This window comes from Sus scrofa, chromosome 18 (assembly GCF_000003025.6).
Source record: "Sus scrofa isolate TJ Tabasco breed Duroc chromosome 18, Sscrofa11.1, whole genome shotgun sequence".
Taxonomy (NCBI): domain Eukaryota; kingdom Metazoa; phylum Chordata; class Mammalia; order Artiodactyla; family Suidae; genus Sus; species Sus scrofa.
The window spans coordinates 47790311-47816800 of NC_010460.4; the positions used below are offsets into that span (position 1 = coordinate 47790311).

At 41.1% G+C, this 26490-nt stretch overlaps 2 long non-coding RNA genes across 4 annotated transcripts in view; one reads left to right on the top strand and one right to left on the bottom strand.

Annotated features, from left to right (window-relative positions):
• Window positions 1–26490, bottom strand: part of LOC110257552 — a 71931-nt gene that overhangs the window by 26813 nt on the left and 18628 nt on the right. The gene's annotated exons all lie outside the window — the stretch shown is intronic.
• On the top strand, window positions 14131–22660 carry LOC110257551. 3 transcript variants are annotated; one of them, XR_002340325.1, is made up of 3 exons: window positions 15892–19018; window positions 21231–21445; window positions 21993–22660. It is a non-coding gene; the product is annotated as an uncharacterized LOC110257551 (long non-coding RNA). The 3 variants fall into 3 exon arrangements; XR_002340324.1 differs by lacking the exons at window positions 15892–19018; window positions 21993–22660 and adding an exon at window positions 14131–14458 and having other exon boundaries at window positions 21231–21555; XR_002340323.1 differs by lacking the exon at window positions 21993–22660 and having other exon boundaries at window positions 21231–21555.

Sequence of the window (26490 nt, forward strand, 5' to 3'; positions counted from 1 at the left end):
GCCATAATATCATTTTCACACCAAAAATGTTACCAATTCCTCTTTATCATCAATTATCCAGTTAGGGTTCACATTTCCCCAGTTATTTTAAATTTTTAAAACAGTTGGTTTGTTTGAATTGGAATCCAAACAAAGTTCTTATATTGTGATTGGCGTATATGTCTCTTAAGTGGCCTTTTATCCATATGTTACACTTTCTCTTCTTTTCCTTGAAATTTCCTTGAAGTTTTTTTTTTTTTCCTGAGTTTTTCCAAATTTTAGACTTTTGCTAATTGTATTGCTGCAGTTCATTTAACATTGTTCTTGGTCTCCTGAATTTCTTATAAATTGGTAGTGGGATTTATATGCTTGATCAGATTTAGAGTCAATTTTTTTTTGTTAAAATTAACTTATAGATAGTGTTAAGTTTTTTCCATTGGGCAATACTTAATTTCTGGTTGACTTTCTCTCTCTCTGGCCACATTTGTGACATGCAGAAGTTCCCAAGACAGGGACTGAACCAAATCCTTAATCACCAGAGCCACCAGGGAACTCCTAGTTGTCTCTTCTTAAATGATTGATATTGATTAGATCCATAAATTCATTCAAAATTGCAAAATGGAGATATTCCAGTTCTATTATTCCTTCTTCATTTATTAACTAAAATGGTTCCATACAAAGTAATGTCTCTCATCAATTATTTAGTTTTTCTAAGTTACAGTTCTAATGGAGAAAGAAGGAAAAATGCTTAATTTTTCCCATTTACCAATTTTCTAAGTAATGATCTGGCTCCTAGTATCCTCCAAAAGTGGCCAATAATATTTTTCTTCTTTTAGTATAATTTTGAACTCATTTAAAAACCTACTTGATGTGTTTGAATTCATTGCACTTATTTTCTTTATTGACGTTGGCTCCTGACACCTTTCGTTATGAGCCTGATGGTCACTGATAGAATTTGTGTTATCTGTTATGGAAAGATATTCTGGGCTCCTTTTGTACTTTTTAATCCTAGGCCTGGAATGACCCTTACCTCTAAAGAACCTTGATTCCTTTATTGGGAAATGGTATTTAGAAGCCATAATCTGAGGAACAGGGATGCTCACTGCCACTGGCTGGGTTGTTTTCAGTGGTTATTGCTAGTAATAATGTTTTTCATTTTAAAGATAAAATATCTCATGAACTCATACTGATACTTGTAATTCAATCTCAGGTTTTTACATAATCTCATATATAATCTTACATTTATATCTCTTTTTACTTAATGCCAAATATAACTGCTTCTCAATTACACCAGTATAATTTCTAGTTTTTAAAATCTCTGTAATATGTGTACAACACTCTCAGAATAGGAACACCAAGACTACTACCAATCATAAGAATACTGGAACAGTTTAAGATTATTTTCTGTAGTAGTTATTTTTGTTATGAAGGTTTATCCCACTAGGAATATGTACAATAAGTTACTAGGTTTAAAACCACTTAGAAAATTTTTTTCTACGTGGCAATGCCACCAATTAGATATATAGTTAAATTCACTGTTTTATTTTGCTTGTATTTATGGATGTTAAAAATTATTCATAATTATGCAAAATATTTACATGGTCTGAAAATCAAATAAAAGTTAGATATAGTTTTAAAAGTTTAGCTTTTATTCCCATTATTTCTACCTGAGTGCCTTATAATATTCATTTTAATCCATTATTTATTTTAAATATAGCACTTATTTATTTTACTGATTGAATACATTCTATTTTGACCAAGGTATATTTAACAATTCCCAAATATAAAATATTTGATGTTTGTATTTTTGAGATCATGAAGTTCGAGGAGATGATGCTAACAGAGGTGTAGAAAATGAGAGAGGTTCAGATGGCTGTGAAAGAGTGAGAACGGGAGAGAATAGTATGAGATGACGTTGGTAGGATCACAGGAGAGGAACTTGGCTTTTATGTGGAGTGAGATGGGAGCCACCGGAGGTTTTCTGAACAAAAGAGCATCACGGTCTGACTTAGTTTTAACAGGAACACTGGGCTGGTGGGTTGAGAATAGATGCGGGGGAAGCGTAAGTACAGGAAGACCAGTTAGGATGTTATTCATCTATGAGAGAAGATGGTGACTTGCGTCTGGTGGGAAGAAGTGGCTGAATTCTAGGAATATTTTGAATACAGATCCTCTTGGGAGCAAATTTATGGCAAGGTAAGAAGGACTCAGGTTTATTTGTAGGTGGGGAGTTGGAAGAACTGGGGAGACAAAATGTGCGATTTCACTAAACCTCGATGACATTGCAGTCCAAGCAGCCCTGGTTTGGGGCCTCTCTAACCAGAGGGCAGCGGACAGCGGTCCATGGGACATGGTCTCTGGGGCCTGTCTGCCTGAAGAACGCAGGACTGATGGGAGATGTGGGTTAGAGGGGCAGCCAGGCAGAGCCAGGGGAAAGACAGACATGAGTGTTTGGGCCACCTGAAGACTCCAAATGCTACTCAGCATAGGGGACACACTTGATACTCTGTCAAGGTGGGCATGAAAGTCAGGGAAATTTGGCGTATTACCCTTAACAGGACTCCATTTATGTCCACAGGCTTGTGAAGTCGAGGAACTATGGTTATAGACTGACTCTACATGGACTTATGGAAGAACATTAGTTGTGTCCTCAAAGGATAGTGAGAAGTTAGGCCTATCAATTATCAGGCCAATGAATGGATGGATAACTGGGAAAAGATCACTCGGTGGCTAGATAAGGCAGCCTCTGGAGCACGTCATATCTGTGTGGCAAAGATGCCATGAGGAGAAGATCTCAGACCCAGGAAAGTGACAGGCAACAAGCAATGAGCCTCACCACAGCAAATCACAGATGGCCTGCCCACACCCTCTGCACAAGTTGGCATGTGACTGCTGCTTTGTTCACGTGAAGGTTGGCGTGAAGTCAGTGGTACCTACCCTCTTTCCATTTTCCCACAGCCTAGAATGCCAGTGCCATTTTTCAAAGCATTCTGGCCCTCAAAGTAGAGCTTAATAGTGAGGTTTAACCCAAGTGGACCTGTAACAGATCCTCAAGCAACTTGTGCCTAATTCAGTTAATTATTCAATTAACTGAAACACAGCCTGAAGGTTTGTTAGATGCCAGACACCACGCTAGGCTCTGCGGATGGAGAAAGGAGGAAAACATGGCCTTGTGTTTTTTTGTTTTTGTTTTTGTTTGGGGGATAGTTTGACAGGAAGCAGGCACAGAAATTAATTATTTCGGTACAGTATGTTCTAAGGTAAATCATGCATAAGCCACCGCCAGGCGTATAGACGTGGGGCCCCCAACCCAGCTCAGGGTTAAGAAGAGGCTTGCTAAGCAGGAGATGCTTACACTGTGCTAGAAGCTGATGGAGGTCAGTGGAGGGACAGTGGCCCAGAAATGGGTCCCCCAGGAAGAAGCAGGACAAGCATGAGAATGATGTGGAATCAGTCCCCGGAGTGCAAGGCAGGAAGTGGCCAAGGCCTGGGCTGGCTATCTCAGCAGAGATCCTCCCTAGAAAGCTTAAATGCCGTCCTAATGTGCATGACCTTTCCTTTGGGGCTGCCAATAAGCTACTTAAGCACTCTCAGGGTGGGGTATTAGGAATGAAGAGGCCATAATGGATATGAGAAATATCTGGTATAACTTTTGAGCCAGAAACAAAACATTTCTCTTATGCAAAATTCAAACATTACTGAGACATATGGAAAAGTGAAATTTCATTCGCCTTCCAAATGGTTTGGTTGCAATTCCTCCGATTTGCTTCTTTAAAGAGTGTAAATGACTTGTGAAGGTTGTGATGGGGGAAGATCAGATAATAATCTTTTTGCAACTAGCGTTTTGCATTTTTCAATGTATTTTGGACACTTCTGCATTATCTCATGATCTACCTTATTTTTCTAAAAAGTGGTATATATTCTACTGTATGAATGAGACATTTTTTATTTAACTATTTATCTACTGACAAATATTTGGGTGCTTCCCAACTTTTCTTTCTTTTTTTTCTAAATCACAGCAGTGTGTACATCTAGTCCAAAAAAACCAAATAACACTTCTGGACTTATGATAAACATAGGAGTTTCCCATCCATTTCTTCCTATTTCTGTTCCCTCTTTTCTTGGGCACATCAACTCTTCTGGTTCTTTTTTCTTTTTGGCTTTTTACGGCTGCACTCATGGCATATGGAAGTTCCCAGGCTAGGGATCGAATCAGAGCTACAGCTGCTGGCCTACACCACAGCCACAGCAATGCTAGATCTGAGCCATGGCTGCAAGCTACACCATAGCTTGCAGGACACTGGATCCTTAACCCACTGAGTGGGGCCAGGGATTGAACCTGCATCCTCACGGATTCTAGTCATGTTTGTTTGTGCTGAGCTCATGAGAACTCCCTGGTTCTTTTAAGTGCTATTTCTTGATTTTTCAATTTTAGATTATTTATTCATATTCTAAAATGGAAGATAAGAAATAGGCTCACTTAGAGTCCCTCCTCCCCCAACACATATACAAAACACTTTTCTTTTTCTTTCCAGTATAGTTATGTTTATATTTTAAATTAAGTCAATCTTCAGTGCTGATAATATTGTGATTGAGGAATTTTATTCAGAGTTGGCCATGTAGGTTTTCATGAGGGCAATTCTATACACACACACACACATATATATGTGTGTATACATACATATATTACATGTATATAATTTGGGATGAAATAATGATAACTTCACAGAAGTATATACTGTATATTTTTGATAGTACTACTCCCCTATCAAAAGTGACACAGATTATGCTTTTGAAGCTGTCATTAATTCATCTCCCAACATTGCCAAACTGAAATAACATCTTCCAGTGTTTTCCAACGTATTACATGCTCTAGCAGTCTCACTCCAGAAGTCCTCTGTCACCTCATTCCCTTGGGTGGGCTCTTCCCCGGGCTGTTGAGCAGCCATTGTCCTGGAACTTCTGTCCTCATAACTCTGGGAATCCCCTCCTCCTCCCTCCTGTATCCTGGTTACGGCATCTTCCTCTGTCTTACTTCCTTGTTTTGGTGTAGAGCATCCTTCAGTACTTCCTGAGAAATGCTTTAAGGCATTTCATGAAATTCTTAGGAGGGAGAATTCACAGACTTGGTTGCTGATTAGATGTAGAGTCATGAGAGAGAGGAAGGAATGAGAAATGACCATCCCACACTTTTGTATGAAGTGTCTGAAGGGCTGAGTGAAGAAGAGTTGAGGTGGGTTTGAGGGTAGAGTGAAGATAGCGGATGCACTGAATTAGCTGAGATCTCTGGGTGCAGGAGCCAGCAGGTATCAGTGTGAATTTCAGGAAAAGATGTTGGGGATAGAGATCTTGAACTTGTAGTTATCCATCTGGATGTGGTTACTCAGCTATGACAGTAAATGAGATCAGCTGGAAAGAGGACGGAGAATGGAAGCAAGAATGAGCCAAGGATAAAAGCCAGTTTTACGAGGATGTTCACAGGGTAACCAGGGAAAGAACTCGTGAAGAAGAAACCATGAGATAGGTGGGAGCACCAGGAAGAATCAGCGCCAATGGAACTGAGACAAATTATACGCATGTACAAGGTACAGCAGAGAATTTTAAGAAGGAGGGAGTCTACTAAAATTATGAGATACTGGCAAAAAGATAAAAAATGTTTACTGGAACATTATGAAGAATAGTAAAAAATGAAAATACACTTTAACATTCATCCTCTAGGGAACATGTTATATAATTAGTAGTACACAGAGTCGTTGGAGGACTATGTCCTGATCAAAAACTACACAGATTTATGCTTACTGACATTTATGCTTATTGTTCAGGAAAAGCAATGCAAGTTACTGACGAATGCGTATTACATGTTCCAATTTATGTAAATCTCTATACACATAGCCATCTGCTTGCACAAGTAGACACAGACTAGAGGGGTGTTTGGGAGAATGTTCACCAACATGTTAATGGTGATTGTCGCTGGAGAAGGAGATTTGGGGTAAGTTCTACTTTCTTCTTTGCATTTTAACGATGGCTTAAATTTATTACAATAATTACGTAATTTAAAAAAATAAGCTGCCTGTGCGGGGGGGGGGGGACAGGAAGTATATAGGGAATCGCTGTACCTTCTCGATTTCACTGTGAACAGAACACTGCGCTAAAAAATAAAGCTGAATAAAATTAAAAGATCAAGCTGTTTTTAAAAGATAAAATGCTAATGTTGAATACTTCGGAGAGATTGAATAGTTGAATACTGCGAAGTGGGAACAGAAGGTAGGTCAGAATGAGCTGAGGCGTGAATGGGGCTGGAAGATAATGAGATTCCCAAGATCCTTCTAGAAGCTTGAATGAGATGGGAGACAGAAGGATAGGTCGCGTTAACAATCACTCCCTTTTTCCTTCAACTCTCCCCCGCCTCTCCTTTAATTCATTCCGAACACCGTTGCCAGGTACATTCTCAGGACAGTGTTAGCTTGTCCTTCCTACCCCAGACTTCAGGGGTTCCCACCCAATGAAACCGAAATGGCCCAGTTGCCTTTCAGGGCCTCCCAAACCTGAATTCAATCACCATGGCTTAGATTAACGTGCTTTTTCACTCGAACCAATTTTTTTTTAAAAAAAGAATCTTAAATATGTATTTATTGAACATGTACTATAGCCCAGGCACTCATAAAACCACTGAATATTTAGGGACAAATTCATGATGATCCCTGGTATCACTGAAGTCGTAAGCCAGAGGGAGGTCAAACTACACACACTAATGGCAGTACAGAGTAACCGGGGCTGTAACTAAGTTATGAGCCAAGGGTGTTGTCCCCGCAGCAAGGGGTCATTAATGTCCATATTTGCATCTGCTCTCACTTCTGCCGTCCCTCTCCCCACCTCTTTGTTATTTTTATTTATTTTATTTATTTTTTTGTCTTTTTGCTATTTCTTTGAGCATCATCCCCCAGGACCTCAGAATGTGTGCTGATTTGGAAATAGGGTCTTTTTTTTTTTTTTTTTGTCTTTTTGCCATTTCTTGGGCTGCTCCCGCGGCATATGGAGGTTCCCAGGCTAGGGGTCGAATCGGAGCTGCAGCCACCGGCCTACGCCAGAGCCACAGCAACGTGGATCCGAGCCGAGTCTGCGACCTACACCACAGCCCACGGCAACGCCGGATCGTTAACCCACTGAGCAAGGGCAGGGACCGAACCCGCAACCTCATGGTTCCTAGTCGGATTCGTTAACCACTGCGCCACGACGGGAACTCCTTTTTATTATTTGTAGACACCCAACTCTCCTAAGCATTTATATCATAGATCAAGTCCAGTCCTGACAGCTTTCTTCTTGACTTTGGTGGCACTTACTTTTTGATTATTCCCTTGTCTTTTTGATCAGACAATACCTCCTCCTCTTAGTCAACTACTTGCCTGGATGAACAACTTCTTCTCAGTGACCATGAACTGTGAAAGCTGTCACAGGATCTAGCAGAGGGTTAAACAGGCAGCAAGTGAGCAAAAATGCCTGCTGAAACTTGTCAGGAAACTTCCTGCCCAAGCTACGTACTATTTAAAAATGAAATTAACTTCAAAAGTGGTATGTTTAGGAGTTCCCACTGTGGCACAGTGGGTTAAGAACCTGACTGCAGCAGTTCTGGTTGCTGCGGAGGTGCAGGTTCAATGCCCAGTGCAGTGGGTTGAAAGATCCTTTGCTGCAGCCGTGGCTCAGATTCAATCCCTAGCCCAGCAACTTCCCTATGCTGTGAGTGTGGCCATTAAAAAAAAAAGATGGTATATTTGAAAGCATCCTAATACAATCTATAGGTAACAGCGGTTCTGTTGGTTGGAGGAGTAGGGGGTGACAGAATGGGAGGTGCTTGCTAAGACATCAGAAGGATGGAATTTAAAATGATGAGAAAAAATTTGAGAAAAAAACCGGATAGTCAGAACCCCATCAAGACAGCCTACGAAGTAAATATATCCAAACTCAATTATCATGCAAGACGGAAAATAAAAGCTCAATTATTATGCAAGACTATAAAAGCACAAGTATGCTCTAAGCACGAGGTGGCATTATGAGTCTGTGGTTAAAGAGACAATTGCAATCATGAATATGTAAACAGAAATATGACCTTGCCAAGGCTGGGAAGTTATCTTCACACCGAGTGATACAAACAATGCCTTTACGAGGATATCACATCTAGCTTTTATCTTCATATTTAAAAGGGAATGGAGCCCTGTTTCCCAAAGTTTATTCCTCTGAACATTAGGTCAGAAGGATATTAATGGGTGTTCCATTTTTAACATGGCCTACCGAAACTGTGAAATGTTGTTTTAGAAGACCCTGAAATCTTTTGATTAAAATGACATGAAGGTCCTATGAATAGAATTTAAGGGAAAAGGCTTTTTTTTTTTTTTTTTCCAGGAGAAAAGTAAAACTGCAGGGAGAAGAAGTTGCTATATATACTAGAAGGGTTATTATAAGATAGATGCTTTATCTCCATAAAGTCAGAAACTGACATATCGCAACAACAGAGAGATGACTTAGACGTGGACTGCCTGGTGAAGGTGTGAGAGGAAGCTATTGAATTCTTATGTGAGAGCCTGTATATCATCTTCAATCTTGGACATACGATGGGAAAGACAGAACACTCTTAGGGATCATTTATGTGTCTTGCTGTCTGGAGCTGCCAGGCTAGTAACCCTTTGAATTTCTTTCTCTTTCCAGAATTTCATGAATCTAGGACTCCAGACCCTAGGATGAGGGCTATGACTGTAAAAAGATCTGGTTCCATCTCTGCTTCTGCTACCAACCCACCAAACCGTCTTAAAATGATGATCATGACCTCTCATGCCATCCTACAGGAATTTCCCCAGGGTTAGCTGTACCATGCTTGTGAGCTGCTTTCAGCTGCACGAAAAAAGACTCTGAAAACATTTACCGTAATGATTTGAGCCGTATGAAATTGCTGGTACTTGACCATTGGTAGCCTAGAAAAATGGCAGTTTCACATGGTTTAGGTGAATAAAATTCATCTTTTATCCAGCCTGCTGTGTGTCAGTGATGGGCTGGTTCTGAGGATTTACAGATGAGGAGGACATTATCCTTGACCTCAGGGAGGTCTCAGACCAGTGTGGGAAATGGACACTTGAATAAAACATTGCAATGTGGGTGGGCAGGTGCTCTGGTGGAAGTATTACAAGATGCTGTGGATAACAGAGAGGAAGCCAGAGAGTCTACTGGGCCAGGAGGGGAAGCCTGGAAAGAGGTGAGTGAAGAGAGGCTTTGTAGAGGACATGACATGAGTTTAGGCTGGATTTTTTTTTTTTTTTTTTGCTTTTTAGGGCTACACCTGCTGTATATGGAGGTTCCCAGGCTAGGGGTTGAATCAGAGCTACAGCCACGGGCCTACAGCAACAGCAACGCAGGATCCAAGCCATGTCTGTGAACTACACCACAGCTCACATCAACGCCGGATCCTTAACCCACTGAGCGAGGCCAGGGGTCAAACCTGAGTCCTCATGGATACTAGTCAGATTCGTTTCTGCTGCACCACAGTGGGAACTCTGGCTGGATTTTAAAGGTTGAGGAATTTGCCACTGGGAAGGACCACCTTAGCCAGAGGAAATAGTTGTACAAAAACGGGTATGAAAAGCCTTCTGGAGAAAAACTCATTTAAATATTAAAAAATACTGTGATAAGGAGATATAAGTCATTCCTGTTAGAATACCCTATTAATAGGACATAATTAATATTTATCATATTTTGTTCTTGTTTTAGGTCTTGCAAGTTTTCCAGAATGGCTCCAGCCCAGGATGCCTTTCAGCAGAAAGAGATATGAAGCTGGATGGATTGCCTGGAGTCCCAGGTACAGCAACAAGAAGGGGTTTCATCCTGTGGGTGCTTGAAAGGCGCTAGAGGATTTCAGGTACAGCAGTGACATGATCAGCTTTGGGAAAAGAAAGACCCCTCTGGCAGTTTCATGGAGGAGAGCTGAAGAGCAGTTGTCAACAGAAGCAAGAGCAGTGGGTGGGGAAGAGTTAAAAGGGGGAGATGCTAGCAAGTTGCCATATTTAAGGGACCAGACTAGTCTGGAGTCAGAAGAATTGGAGAGGATGAGCTACTGAAGCCAAGGGAGAAAAAGACTTCAAAAAAAAAAAAATGAAATCCATGCAATGAAATAGAAACCCAATATTATCCCTCAGGTCCAGAAGTTGGTCACTGGGGATCTTAGAAAGGGCAGTTCCAGTGGAGTGGCTGGAAGTCACATTTCTATGGATGAAGGCTCGAATGGGAGATAAGGATCTGGAATCAAAAAACATATTAATAATTTTAAGTATGTGTTTTATTGAGTTATATTTAACATGCAATATTATTACAGTAGTTTCAGGTGTACAACATAGTGAGTTGATGTTTTACTTATTATGAAATGATTACCAGAGTAAGTTCGGTTACCATCCATCACCAGACAAAGCGTTTACAGCATTATTGACTATATTCCCTATGTGTACATCACATCCCTGGACTTATTTCACTGCTCGAAGTTTGTACCTCTTCATCTGCTTCACCTATTTCACTGATTCCCTCATCCCTTCCTCTCTAGCAACCACTAATTGGTTCTCTGTATCCATGAGTTTGTTTATGTTTTGTTTTGTTTGGCCATTTGTTTTGTTTTTTGGATACTACGTATAAGTAAAATAATATGGTATTTTTTTTCTTTCTGATTTATTTAGCTTTTTTTTTTGGTCTTTTTAGGGCCACACTCATGGCATATGGATTTTCCCCACTAGGGATCTAGTTGGAGCTGTAGTCACCAGCCTATGCCAGAGCCACAGCAACACAGGATCTAAGCCATGTCTGTGACCCACATCACAGCTCATGGCAATGCCAGATCTTTAACCCACTGAGCGAGGCCAGGGATTGAACCCATGTCCTCATGGATGCCAGTCAAGTTTGTTAACCACTGAGCCACAGCGAAACTCCCCTATTTATTTAACTTAGTATAATAACCTCCAGGTCCATCCATGTAGCCCCAAATGTCAAGATTTCATACTTTTTATGGCTGAGTAATATTCCACTGAATATACATATACACCACATCTTTATCCATTCATCATTTTATTGTTGGATACTTAGGTTTCTTTCATATCTTGACTGTTCAAATAGTGCTGCAGTGAACATAGGGGTGCAATATCTTTGTGAATGAGTGTTTTTGTTTTCTTCAGATATGTACATACTGGAAGTAGAACTGCTACATCATATGGTAGTTCTATTTTTAATTTTTTGAACCTCCATGCTGTTTTCCATACACCCCTTTACGTTCCATCAACAGTGTACTAGTGTTCCCTTCCTCCATATCCTTGTTATTTGTCTTTTTGATGACAGCCTTTCTGACAGATAGGAAGTGATATCTCACTGGGTTTTGATTTGCCTTTCTCTAATGATTAGTAATGTTGAGTGCCTTTTCATGTGCCATTGGCCATCTGTATGTATTCTTTGGAAAGATGTCTATTCGGGTCCTCTGCCTGTTTTTGAGTCTAGCTGTTGCTTTTTTTTTTTATACATATATTGAGTTGTATGAGGTCTGTATTCTTTTTGGATATCAAACCCTTATTTGATATATCGAAAATATCTTCTCCCATTCAGTAAGGTATCCAAAAGGACAACTTTCTTTGGTAGTTTTGTTGGTAGTTTCCTTTGCATTGAAAGCTTTCTGGTTGGATGTAATCCCATTTGTTTATTTTTGCTTTTGTTTCTCTTGCCTGAGAAGACATATTCAAAAAAATATTGATAAGATTGATATCAAAGAGTATACTGCCTATGTTTTCTTCTAGGAATTTTATAGCTTCAGGTCTTATGTTTATGTCTTTAATCCATTTTTATTTATTTTATTTTTTGCTTTTTAGTGCTGCAACCACAGCATATGGAGGTTCACAGGCTAGGGTCAAATAAGAACTACAGCTACTGGCCTGTGCCACAGCTATAACAATGCAGGGTCCGAGCTGCAGCTGCAACCTATACCATAGCTCACGGCAATGCTGATCTTCAACCCAGTGAGCGAGGCCAGGGATTGAATCCACAACCTCATGGTTCCTATTCACATTTGTTTCTGATGTGTCATGATGAGAACTCCCTGATTTATTTTTATATATGGTATAAGAAAGTACAGTTTGATTCTTTTGTATGTAGCTGTTCACTTTCCCCTACAGTATTTATTGAAAAGGCTGTCTTTCCACCATTGTTATTCTTGGCTTTTTTGTCATAGATTAATTGGTTTATTTCTAGGCTCTCTATTTTATTGATCTATATGTCTGCTCTTTTGTCAGTACCATATTGTTTTGATTACTGTGGCTTTATAATATAGTTTGAAGTCAGGGAGCCTGATACCTCAGGTTTTTGTTCTTTCTCAAGGTTGTTTTGGTTATTCAGGGTCTTTTGTGTTTCCGCACAAATTTTGGGATTACTTATTTATGTGAAAAGTGCCATTGGTTTTTTTTTTAATTAAATTATAGTTGATTTACAATGTTGTGCTAATTTCTGTTGTACAGCTAGTGACCCAGACACACAAACATATATTTATACATTCTGTGTCTCATACTATCTTCCATCATATTCTATCCCAAGAGATTGGATGTAGTTCCCTGTGCTACACAGTAAGAGCTCATTGCTTATCCATTCTAAATGGATGTATCTACCAACCCCTAATTCCCCAGCCAATGGTATTTTGATTAGGATGGCCTGAAATTTTCCTTGTATAGAATGGTCACTTTAATAATATTAATTTGTTCAGTCCATAAGCATGGTATATATTTCCATTTGTTTGTGTTGTCTTCAGTTTCTTTCATCAATATCTTAACAGTTTTCAGAATACAGGTCTTTCACATTCTTGGTTAAATTTAGTCCCAAGTATTCTATTCTTGAACTATCTCAATATAATTCAAGATGTGCAAGAAAGAAAGCAGAGCCTCCCGATAAATGCTGGGTCTGGAACAATAGGTAGATTCAGAACACAGACGCTGAAGTCTTAGGAAGTCTCAAGAGGTAAGTATAATACGAACAAAGACAGAGGGAATTGTGTTTAGAAGGGGCTATGGCTGGGGAGTGATCAGAGTTCAAGGTCTCACAGTGGAATAGTCTGGAGGAGTTTCAAGATCCTGGTGTGGCTCCAAAGTGGGATACTCAAGTGAGGCTTAGATGAAGGTGGGAGGAGTGAGTAGCTTAAGAAACTTTCAAGCAACATTGAGAGACAAGTACTCCCAAAGATTTTTTTGTTGTTTTTTAGGATGGCAGGAAAGTTAGAGAAGGTAGAAATTGTAGATCAGGTTCCAAACTATTGTTTAAAAAAACACCCTCAATAATGTTCACTCTCTTTTTGAGCATCGTTTTTAGCCAGTGGGTTTCATATGCCATAATCTCCTTCTATAAAAATTATTTCCTCTTCTTCCTTGGGATGGGATGGGAATGATTCCTCTTCTTTGGCGAGGCTATGGCTCGCTCTCCTCTCTTTCCCAGTCTCCCTCCGGTTTCCCCATTGTTTGCTGCCCTCTGAGGCTGGCAAGTGCTTCAGCAACAATACCTTCTGATCTGCACAATTATCATTTACCTGCCTGAGAAGCTGATGTCAACATTTTAGGTGCCACAGAGGTTAACTTTCATGTAGGAGTGGGCATTTCAGAGCCCAGATCTTGTTTCTCTTTTGGCATCCTTTTCCACTCTAGGCTCAGAGGTTTCTAAATGGTTCCACCCCCACGCATGGGGAAGCTGTCTGTCTGCCAACCCCTTCTGTTCCTGCCAAGGCTGCTTGACAAGTTCAATGTGAACAATTTGAAATAGATTTCTCATCAATATAGCACATTAAATTCTTAACCCACAGTGCCGTTTCTCAATCCTTTTTTTCCTTTCTTTTTTTTTTTTTTTTTAAAGAAAGGATAGTATCTCAAACATCAAGCTTTAGGATTTTTCTGTGCACAAATGTTGAATAACTCCACTTCAACTCTACTCTGTTATAGTCTTTCCTGCAGCAGGAAATACAAAAATGCATCAAGTTAAAAGTTCTGGGGATTCTAGTCTAAGATCATGAAACCTCAGCTTAGCTTTTTGTGTTCCTAAGGCAGGGCCTCTGCAGGCGTCTTTCTTGGCTTCACAATGCCCCTTCTGAAGTGAGTCAGCATTTCTGTGTTTGTTTAACTTCTAAGGTTACTGAAGCACCAGGAGGACAGAGTTTGTCCAAAGTCATGCTGCAGGATCGTGGCAGGCGAAAATCAGGCCAAGAGCGTGTTTCCACCAGCCAGTACTCCTTGAACTGTTCCGTGTCCACTGGACACAGTGATGTTGATACCAGCCCTGTCTTTAAATAGACCCCTGGCAAGCGTGAGTGTAAGTGCCTTTGTGAGATGAACTCAGGCCCTGTGTGAAGTTAAGACTGCATTTTGAAGGGAGTCTGACGGTTTCTGACAAATACGATACTTTGCGAGGTGGCCAGGATTTCAGGTGGAGATTAAAACAGGTTGGTTCTTCTTCTGCTTTTCAACTGGCGGGCATACCCCACAGTCTTTTCTTCCTCTGGATAATTCTCCTAAATCCAAATTCATTTTTCTCTTGAAGCAATTAGACTGGATGTTCAGGATGCAAGCACTGTTCTTATTGTCTCCAGAAACTCTCATAGCGTGTGCAGGGACATGGGCCAGGGAAGAAGGTGGCTCCAGATGAACAGCATTCTAAATGCTTCATGTATTTTCTTTCCTTCTTTTCCTTGAATGTAATTTTGAAGAGACAGGAATCCAGTAGAGTGGACGTGGTCTTTGGTTGCTTACAGTCTGTTCCTTTCCTCCATGTTAAAAATGGTAGCCCTCTTTCCCTAATAATTGATCATAAAGTTATTGATAAGTCACCATAAATGACCACCCGCACAGTGAAGGACCTTAGTCAGCCGAGCAGGCTTTAGAAGGGGATGAGGGGTTGGAGATAATCTGGACCAACCCTCTCCTCAAAGCAGGAACCTGCTCAACAGCATCCCTGATGAGAATCCAGCTCAGTGCTTCTCACGTTTCACTGGGCATTAGAGTCCTCAGGGTGGGCAGCGGGCAGGGGTAGTTTTTAAAGACCCCGGGCTAGGGGGCTGTACCCCAAATCAGTTAAGTTAGAATTTTGGGGAATGGGGCCAAGGAATCAGTATTTAAAGAACTTCCCTGGGATTTGCCATGTACAAACAAGTTTTGTTTTTTTTTTTTCCTTTTTACCTGTGGCATATGGAAGTTCCCAGGCTAGGGGAGGAATCAGAGCTGCAGCTGAGGCCTACACCACAGACATAGCAACACGGGATCTGAGCCCCATCTGCGACTTTCGCCACAGCTTGTGGCAACCCTGGATCCTTCACCCACCGAGCAAGGCCAGGGATCCACCCCGCATCCTCATGTGGACTACCTAGGGTCCTTAGCCACTGAGCCACAGTGGAACTCCTACAAACAAATATTAACCAATGATCTAGGTTCTAGCCGTGCTCAGTAATGAAGAGTCCCCACTTGTGGGTTGGCCATTCCCTAATGGACACAGCCCTTTCTTTCAGAATAAACAGGAGTTAGTGCCTCTCTGGAAGCCACACAGAACCATTCAGCTCCCTCCTTCACTGGCTAGCCCTTTCAACATTGGAAGGCAGTAAGCAATTAGCAACATACTTAAACTGCATTAACTTTAATTATTTCCTTTCTATGGCCCCATATACCAATTTAAGTTAAACTTTATTTATTTGTTTATTTTGGTCTTTTTAGGGCCACACCCATGCCATATGGCAGTTCCTGGGCTAGGGGTAGAATCAGAGCTGTAGCCTCCGGCCTACACCACAGCCACAACAACGCCAGATCCAAGCTGTGTCCACAACCTACACCACAGTTCATGGCAACTCTGGATCCTTAACCCCTTGAGCAAGGCCAGGATTGAACCTGTGTCCTCATGGATACTCGTTACTGCTGAGCCACAACAGGAACTCCTGAATTAAACTCTTAAATATACTATTTCATAATGTGAGTTTTGATCCACTATTATCCTGTCCCAGTTTCATTACTTTGACTTCTTAATGCAACAGTTTGACAACTGAGAGAAAAATGTTAGATTTCTCTCCAAGTTGAAGTGATTTCTGAAGAGCCAGCATGGGACGTGAGGTGTGTTTTCCTTCTGCCCATCAGCTGCCTGGTCCTTCCTCTCCGTGGGCCTGGCACTGCCTGTCTCATTCCCAACTACCTTCCCGCTTTGCCGTCACACTCATTTTGCCCTCCCGTTGTGGGCACTTGAGCCGGGGGGACGGTCAGCCCTGCAGGAGCGCTGCTGAAGGAAGAAGAATGGGAGGGATGAGGGGGATGCTACTGTCGCATCACAGGCTAGGACCTCAGCTGCTGTGTGTGTCCTAGCAGTTTGATGTAGCACCGCAGGATGAGGTCAGTTGCAGGAGTCCTATCTTTTGGATGTGAGTCCGGGTTCCCTCGCTCACTGCAGGGTGACCTGGGGAAGACTTCATCTCTATAAGCCCCAGTTTCTTCCTATGTAAACCAAGTGAGATAACAGTAACTAACCTCTATGAAATAAAAAGATTATCGGTGCAATGTACTGGGTATCATGCCTACTGAATAGCTAGTGTCCAATAAGAATTAGCTTGTATGGTCTGTTACAGCCCTCCGCCCACCCCTACCCTGCCTCCCCATCCGCAGACTGGTCCCTTACACTCCTGTAATCTACGTTCCAACTCAGGCTCTCCACCACATTGTCAACCTGAGCTTTGCCAGCCTTGTCTCCAAGCACCCGTCGAGTGCTTAGATTTTCAATGTTAGATTTTCAAGTCTTTTGGCACTTCACCTGGGCTCATAATGTATCCCACAGGCGCTGAAAAGAAGAAGAGTTAATATTAGCTCTTGTTCCACCCGCTCACGTGGTTTGAAAAGAGAGAACCAGCAGCAAAAATCTTGCTCCTGATCAGAATTTTTCTTTTCTGCTTTCAGTTTTTCTTCTCAGGGGGCCATAGGAAATTGAACTTGAAACTATGATTTGTCCTTTCTTTTCCAGTCTCCCAGGAAAATCATTAAGTTTTTTAGCAGATGCTGGGGAGAGACTCATTTTCTTTTCCATTTAACAAACGATACATTTTTGACCAGGGTTTCTTGAACTCCACATACTAGCAAGATGGTTTTTGCTTTACTGCCTTCCTCATTTCATTTTATCAGCACTGCCAGCAAAACTCTGGGAATGCGATCTGTTAGGCCATGTCTTCAGCAGCCAAGATTTGAAGGGTGCAACAGATTGAAGGTTTTCAAACCACAGAACAATGCTTCCAATTTTTGTTCGGTGAGCAATGAAATGCTTTCTTGTGGGAGCCCTTGCTCCCTCTGTTGGGTAAATGGATGACTTTCCTTGGATGCTGTATAAAAGACTGATTAAAGAAAAATGGCTGCAGGCAGCTGCAAGATGGATTCTTCAGCCCAGTATACATTCCTTGCTGTTAAAAGCAAGTTTAAATCAGGTCCGATAACCATTCACTACATCCCTGAAGTCTGCACATAAGTCACCCACTCGGGAAGGGAGAAGGAGGCTGGTATATTAAGTGCTGGTGCACAGGTCTCAAATACCCGGCACCCCAAATGTCAGGTGAGTTTTACATGGGTCATGCTTAAATCCTCCATTTAATTGTGACTGTTGGTTTGTCCAAGTAGCAGAAAGCAAGCAAGAGGAGAAAAAAATGTTTGACTCTAAGAACTCTGACTCACTATAAATAAAACAAACTCCAATATTGCTTCCACTTTAGTTTATAGTCCTTTGATTTTTCCACTCTAATTTCCATTCACTTGACTTGCAGTGGGTAAATCTTGCCTGGCTTAAAGATGGGCTTGTATGCCTTTGTTCAAACCATGAATTTCCTACCTGGGCAGGCAGATAGATACATCCATAAACACACCTCTGGGTATAGGTGCACAAAGAGATCCCAGCAGCTAATCCTAGCCTTATAAAAAAGATGTGCATTCCACATGCACTCTCTAGAAGATAGAGTGCACTCCCTCCCCATCAATCCACAGTCACACAACATTGGGAGAAGTCATGTTTTTTTTTTAAGCATAAGCAAGATTTTTTTAGTAAATAACTATTTACTAAGCATGTACTATGTGCTATGAGTCCTTCTGGGTGCACACAGATATAAGACACTGATGAACAAAATCCAAAGAGTTGAGACACATCAGTGAACAAAGCAAAGACCCTCACTTTTGTGGAGGGAGAAACACCACAAGCATAATAATGAAGATAATTACATAGTATATTAGAGGATGATGTACACTATTTGGGGAAAAGAAAAAATAAAGCGAGGTAAGGTGGTTGGAAGTAAGGAAGCAGTTTTAAACAGTGGTCAGGATAGGCTTCAGTGAGAAGGTCATCTCTAAGAAAAGACGTGAGGGACTTGGGTTATAGCAGAGAGAGGATGGAGCTGCATCAGCTGAGATTAGGAAGGCTGAGTGCACTGCACATTTGTGCTATGACGGGACAGCTCAGGTTTAGCCATATTGGATTTCAGATACCTATCAGACATCTGAGAGGGGGATAGTGTTAAATAAGCAGTGGGGTGTGTGAGCCATGAATTCAGTTGACAGGTCTACACAACAGCTAAAAATGTGTGACTCATAGCCTATAGGTGGTTTTTAAAGTCATAAGGTTGTAGGGGTCACTAAGAAGGTGAGAGGAGTTAGAGACAAAAGAGGACCAGGATTCCAGAGCTGACATGGCACAGCTTTAAGAAAGTGGAGAGAAGAGGTACCTGTGGAGGGGGACTGAGAAGAGGCAGCCGGTGACGGAGGAGGAAAACCGAGATTGAGGTGACCCAGAAGCCACATGAAGACGTGCACTGAGGAGGAGAGAGTGATCACGGCTACAGAGGCTCAGGAAGGTGAGAAGTCAGAAGTGATCCCTGGATTTCGCAACAGTGAGGTCTTGACAAATAGCACTCGTGAACTGTTGGGGAAGAAAGCCTGACGGACATGGGTTTGAGAGTTAAGAGCTCACTAATAGAGGCTCCTTTGAAGAGTTTGGTGCAAAGGTGAGAAAGAAAATTACAGTCTATCTGCGGGCGGTCTTTTTAACGTGGGAAAATAGCCACATGTTTCTGGAATATTGGAGATGATCCTAAGGAGTGACGTAAAGACGGACGATGGAAGAGAAAGGGGGGCACTTGCTGGAGCACCGTCCGGAGTATCATCGGCGGAGTTCATTTTCTGCAGTGTTATTTTGAAAACATGTCCATAAATATTTAGACACATCTCCTTTTGAAAGAGGGAATTTCATTTTTCCTCGCCCTGAATACAGGCCGGATTTGGTGACTTGCTTTTAACAAAGAGAATAATGGCATGTGACTGTAGAGACTAGGTCATAAAAGGCATTGCCAGAGTGGTATGTGGAATAGTTGGCCAACGGGGATCTACTGTATAATACAGGGAACTGAACCCGATATTCTGTGACAATCTATATGGGAAAAGAATCTGAACGAGAATGGATATATGAATATATATAATGGAATTACTCTGTTGTACAGCAGAAAGTACCACAACATTTAAATCAATTATACTTCAATAAAAGTTAAAAAGTAAAAGTTCAAGGGACTCTGAACTGGTGCTGGAGAGACCAGAAACCAAGAGAACAGAAAAGAATCCAAGTAACTTTTGGTAAATTTTAGCAGTTTTGAAAACACATATTTAATATTAGTGCTTATATATACATATACTCTAGTTACAATTCTAAAGCTATTAAAATTATTTATACTTTCTTTAAAAAAGGCATTGGAGCCTCCCTCTTGTTTGCTCATGGTTCACCCCCTCTGGGGAAACTTGCTGCCACGTTGGGAGACCTCTCAAGCAACCCTGTGCAGAGACCCATGTGGTGGGGAACTGAGGCTTCCAGCCAACAGCCAATTGAGTGGGCCATCTTGGAAGCAGATCTTCCAGAACCAGCCAGGCCCCAAAGGACTGCAATTCAAGCCACCCCTTAATTACAACCTCATGAAAGCCTCTGAGCTAGAACTATCCAGCTCTATGTGGCTCCTTAACTCCTGACCCACAGAAACTGTGAGATAATTAATATTTGCTGTTTTAAGCCTCTAAGCACTGAGAGTAATTTGTTATGTATCAAGATAGGACTAATGCAGATGGAAACGGAGGACAGATCCTGTAAAGCAACGCACAGGCAGACAGAGCACATGAATGAGTACAGAGGTTGCGGTAGGGAGCAGATGCAGAGAAGGAACTGGGGGAGCTTCTCCTCTGGTTGCTTCAATTTTCTCAGTGGCATAGGAAGCAGGGTCAACAAGCATATGAGTGAGAGTGGACTTCTGAGAGTGAGACGCAGAGGAGACACTGGAGGATTGAGGGGAGAGGAGAAACTGCAAGTTAGGTGTATGGGGCAGGGATGGGGGCAGGTAGAATGGACCAGGGAGATGCAGTAGGAATACAGGCAGTGTTAAGGAAACTCAGAGAGCAGTGTATGCGGTCATCAATCAAGTAAAAGGAGACCTTTCAGTGTGGTTGTGTGTGTCTGCTCCACACAGATTCACATGCAGCCCTGCAGGAGCACAGAGTAGGTGGAGAGTTGAATCGAATTAGCAGCAAGTTCAAGAGTTGAGATGAAGCAGTTTTGCCAAGTGAGTGCTATGATGCAAAATAGGGCAAGGTGTTTGTAAGGGAGAGATTACAAAAATGAGGCTAGTTGCCTTAAAGTCATTTCAGCTTTGCTGCTTCTGGGAAGATGGAATAGACATACTTTGCCACTTTCCTCCTGCTGAGCTGTTTTGTGTCTGGGTCTTAATTTATAAAGGTGATTGAGTGGTCGTTGCCATTGCGAGGAAAGTTGAATATTATTCACAGTTCCCCTAGAAACAAGAGGCATGGCTCTCCAGGAGGGTTGCTTTTGGTTAGGAACGGAAGCAGAAGTGAGGCTAGAGCACAGGCCAGAAGCCTTTTCTGGGGTCTCTGCAGCAGAGGCAAGACAGGGCAGGGGTCTTTAGGATAGCTAGTTTCAATGATTTCAGAGGGCTTGGGGCCATAGGGTGGTCTCTAGTTTTCTCATCGCTGGCTCTGGAATGATTAAGGCAAAGGAATATTGCCTCCTGTGGTGCATAGACCTCAGAGGAGAGATGGGGTTCTGAATTGGTTAATTTGCATTTCAAAGGCCTGTTCCTAGCTGAGTGCTTAGCTTGCTGTCTCTACCCCGCCCCATTCTCATTCTCTCTCATTCTCATTCTCTTTCTCTCTCTCTCTCAGAATGGCCAGCTCAGGGAGGGACAGTCTCTCCTCAGCCAGAAAAGTATTTCAAGATGTCAAAACATCATAACTTACAGAAAATAATAAGTGCATTATTACACAAGGACAGCTAAAGCGCCTGGACATTACATATAAAACAAACATACAAAGACTGAAATGTGGAGAAAAGAAAGCAGATTGGCAAAGGACTCCAGGACCCAAGAAATGACCTTCTGGTGAGTTTCCCGGGTTTTCCTATTGCCTCATTTATCTCAGACTTGGAGCTGGCATCTGGGAATGCCAACAACAGGAGCAGACCAAAAAAAAAAAAAAAAAAAAAAAAAAATCCCAATAAAACCCTGATCTTTTTAGTAAAAGGATCAGGAAGAGGGCAGTCTTGCAATACAGAATCTTTTAGACAATAATGACTTTGCTCCAAACAGAAACAAAACTGTGACTCCACCCCACCCACCCCAGCAAAGGCCAGTGGGAAAGTAGACGTGCATCATCACAAAACTGCAAAAAGGCAGTTCACCAGCTGCATCTGACTCCCCCACTGGTATCGGAATGTAAGCAGATAGGGCAGGGGGTCTCCAGAGGAGGGAAACCAGTCTAGCTTTTGGGCACAAGAGAAGCCATTTTAGGCCTAAGCCATTTTGTTATCTCAACCTGACCACAAGGCCCCTGGACAGGTCTCAGTAATAATGTTCTTGTTATCCGGCAAGAGGAAAAATAAGAGCAAAGATGCTACATCAGTTGTAAAGACTCCCAGTTCTGTTTCAGCGGTAACGATTAGCCTGAAGTACTCAACCGCAGATCAGCTGGAACCTAAGGGCTGATGACATTGACCTTTTCTGGCACTTGTGACTTCAATCAATCAAAGCTTGGACTCCATTGACCTTTTCCCCAATTCTATGCTGAACTTTCCTCTGCTCAAGTCCCTTCCCACAGATGCACATACCTTTAGCTTAAAACTTCCCCAGTTTTGCTCTTTGGGAAGACACTGCTTGGGGAAAGATGACCGGTGTTCTGCTTTCTTGCAACAAGTAATAAATCCTTCCTTCTGCCAATCTTCGGCTTGGTTGTGTTTTTTTGGCTTGACACGCACAAAGAAGTGAACCCAGTTTTTGGGTAACAAGAAGAGCCAAGAAGGGAGTTGGGATTTCACAAGCCAGTAATGAGGCCCACTCTTTCTGTGATGAACTTCCATTTCTGCCCAGCAGCAATGTGGTGCCTCTCCCTCTCCCTACTAGAGTGGTTTCAGAGAGGCCTAGTGGAGAGTCATGACTTTCACCATCATCCAAGAGAAATTAAATTCTTCCCACTGCAAAGTCAGTGGAGACCACTTGGGAGGTTAGAATTCCCATTTTCATTTATATCCTGCAGTAACAAGAAATACCTCCTGCCCTCAGGGTGGCCAACTTCAGCCCTAACATATCAATAATTACATTTAATGCACACAGTCTAAATACATCAGTTAAAAGGCAGGAGTAGGCAGAATGGATTAAAAACACAGCCCCATATGTATTGGCGGTGAGAAACTGCTTCATACGCAAAAATATGGGCAAGTAAATGTAGAAAAAATAGAAAAAGATATACCATGCAAACATTAGCCAAAGAAAAGCAGCAGTAGCTATATTAATTTCAGATCAAGTGGACTCCAGAATAAAGAAAATTACCAGGGGCAAAGAAGCATATTTTGTAATGATAAAAGGGTCAATTCACCAAGAAGACAGAGCAATCTTAAGTATGTAGGCACCAAACAACAGATCTGCAAAATATGTAAAGTAGAAACTGATAGAACTGAAAGACATAGACAAATCAATGATTACTTCAGTGTGTCTCTCAACAATTGATAAACAACTGGACAGAAAATTAGTAAGGACATATAACTCCAACGGCATCATAAGCAGCAGGATTGAAGTAACATTTATAGAAGACTGCCCAACAATAGCAGTATCGTGGAGCATATACAAAGACAGACCATATCTTGGACCATAAAACAAATCTTTTTTTTTTTTCCTTTTTCAGCTGTGCCCATGGCATATGGAAGTTCCCAGCCAGAGATCAAATCTGAGCTGTAGCTGTGACATGCCACAGCTGTAGCAACACTGAATCCTTAACCCACTGCCCAGGCCCTGGATCAAACCCATTGCCACCTCAGAGACAACGCCAGATCCTTAACCCAGTGTACCACAGCAGGAACTCCCATAAAACGAATCTTAACAAATTTAAAATAATTGAAATTGTATAGAGTATGTTTTCTGACCACATTGAAATCAAAATAATAATCAGTAAAAAACAGGAAAGTCTCTAAATACTTGGAAACTAAACAACATACTTCTTTTTTATTTTTTTATTTTTTTGGTCTTTTTGCCTTTTCTACGGCTGCTCCCGCAGCATATGGAGATTCCCAGGCTAGGGGTCTAATTGGAGCTGTAGCCGCTGGCCTACACCACAGCCACAGCAACACGGGATCCAAGCCACAATTGCAACCTACACCACAGCTCAGAGCAACACCGATCCTTAACCCACTGAGCAAGGCCAGGGATCAAACCTGCAACCTCGTGGTTCCTAGTTGGATACGTTAACCACTGCGCCACAACGGCAACTCCTAAACAGCACACTTCTAAATAATCCATGGGATCAAAGAAGAGGTCTCAAGGGAAATTTTAAAAATACATTGAATTGAATAAAAATGAAAACACAACATATGAAAATTGGTGGGCCATATCTAAACCAGTACCAGATGGACATTTATAACACTAAGGGCATGCATTTAAAAAAAGGGAAAGTTTCAAATCCATAATCTAAGCTCTAACCTCAAGAACTTAGAAAAAGAGTAAAATAAATTCAAAGCAAGCAGAAAGACTAAAATGATACATATTAGAGTAGAAATCAATGAAATTGAAAATGAAAATAAAAAGTAGTGAAAAATCAAAGAAAGCAAGCACTGGTTCTTTGAAAGAGCAATAAAATTGACAAAGCTCTTCCCAAAACTGACCGAAAGAATACCGGATCTGCTCTAGACACTGAACACACTGAAGGAAATGACAACTTCACACACATACATCCGACAATTTAGACAAAATAAACCAATTCCTTGAACAACACAAACTACCAAAACTTACCCAACATGATGCTGATCATTTGAATAGCCTTATAACTATTAAGAAAATTGAATTGTAATTAAAATCTCTCCAAGACAAAGTCTCTGGACCCAGGCAGCTTCAGCAAAGAATTTTACCATAGGTTTAAAGAATAATTAACAACCAATTTACACAAACTCTTTCAGAAATAAGGAGAAGAAGGAGTTCCCGTCATGGCGCAGTGGTTAACGAATCCGACTAGGAACCATGAGGTTGTGGGTTCGGTCCCTGCCCTTGCTCAGTGGGTTAACGATCCGGCGTTGCTGTGAGCTGTGGTGTAGGTTGCAGACACGGCTCGGATCCCGCGTTGCTGTGGCTCTGGCGTAGGCCGGGGGCTACAGCTCCGATTCGACCCCTAGCCTGGGAACCTCCATATGCCGCGGGAGCGGCCCAAGAAATAGCAACAACAACAACAAAAAGACAAAAAAGACAAAAAAAAAAAAAAAAAAAAAAAAAAAAAGAAATAAGGAGAAGAAGAAACTTCTTGATTCATTTTTTGAAGCTAGTATGAATTTTGATCTCACAACCCAAGAGAGTCCAAAAAGGAAAAATGATTGAACATTATCCCTCATTAACATAGAAACAAAAGTCTGTAACATTAGCAAGTAGAATTTAGCAACATAATAAAAGAATTATACACCATAACCAAGTGAGACTTATTCTATGGCACAAGGTTGATTCAGTATTTGAAAATAAATTAATGTAATCCACCACATTAACACACTATAGAAGAAAAATCACATGATTATATCATTTGATGTCGGAAAAGTATTCAACAAAATTCAACATCATTTAGACTAAAAACTCTCAGAAAAATTGGAATAGAGGAGAATTTTCATCAACATGGTAGGAGTTCCCATTGTGGCTCAGTGGAAATGAATCTGACTAGTATTCATAAAGATGCGGGTTCAATCCCTGGCCCCACTCAGTAGGTTATGGATTCGATGTTGTCATGAGCTGTGGTGTAGGTCTCAGTCATGGCTTGGATCTGGCATTTTTGTGGCTGTGGCTGTTGCTGTAGCTCCCTAGTCTGGGAACTTCCACATGGCACACCTATGGCCCAAAATTAAAACAAACAAACAAAACCATGATAAAAAACACTTAAAAAAGAAAAATACTACTGCTAATATTATACTCAATAGTGAAACTTAAGGCTTTCTTCCTAAGTTCAGGAACTGAGCCAGGATGTTCACACTCACCACTCTTATTCAACACAGCGCTGGAAGTTATAGCTGGTGCAATAAGGTAAGAAAAGGAAATAAAATTCAAACATATTGAAAAGAAAAAATAAAAATGTCCTTTTTTTGCAGATGACATGATAATCTACTTAAGAAATCCCAAGGAATCTACAAAACTTCCTAAACAAAGAAGTGAGTTTAGCAACATTGCAGAATACAAGATAAGCATTTAAAAATCTATTGTATTACAATACATTGCCCATGAATCTGTGGATAGTAAAATTAAAATTCTAATGCCATTTATAATTACTCAAAAACAAAAGTGAAATACTTACATTTAAATCTCATATAACATGTTTAGGTCTCGTAAAATGAAAACTATAAAATTCTGTGAAAGATATAAAAATAGATGGAGAGAAGATGGTGTTTATGGATTGGAAAATTCAATATAATAAATATGCCAATTCTCCTGAAATTAATATATAGGTCTAACCCAATTTCTATCAAAGTTCCAGCAAGAGATATATATATATTTATATAAGATTATTCAAAAATTCATATGAAAAAGAAAAGCAAATAGAATAGTTAAAACAATCTAGGAAAACAAAATAAAGTGGGAGGAATAAATCTACCCAGTTTTAAGACTTATTAGGTAACTACCTTAATCAAGACTGGTATTGGTGAAGAGACAGACACATAAATCAATGCAACAGAATAGGGAACCTAGGAATAGATTCGCATATGTATGCCCAACTGATTTTTTTTTTTTTTCTTTTTTGGCTGCCCCATGGCATATGGAGTTCTTGGGCTAGGGATCAGATTCGAGCCATAGTTGTGACCTATATGACAGCTGTGGCAAGGCTGGATCCTTTAACCCACTGTGCCAGTTTGGGGATTGAACCTGAAGTCTGGCATTGTGGAGATGCTGCTGATACCATTGTGCCAGAGTGGGAA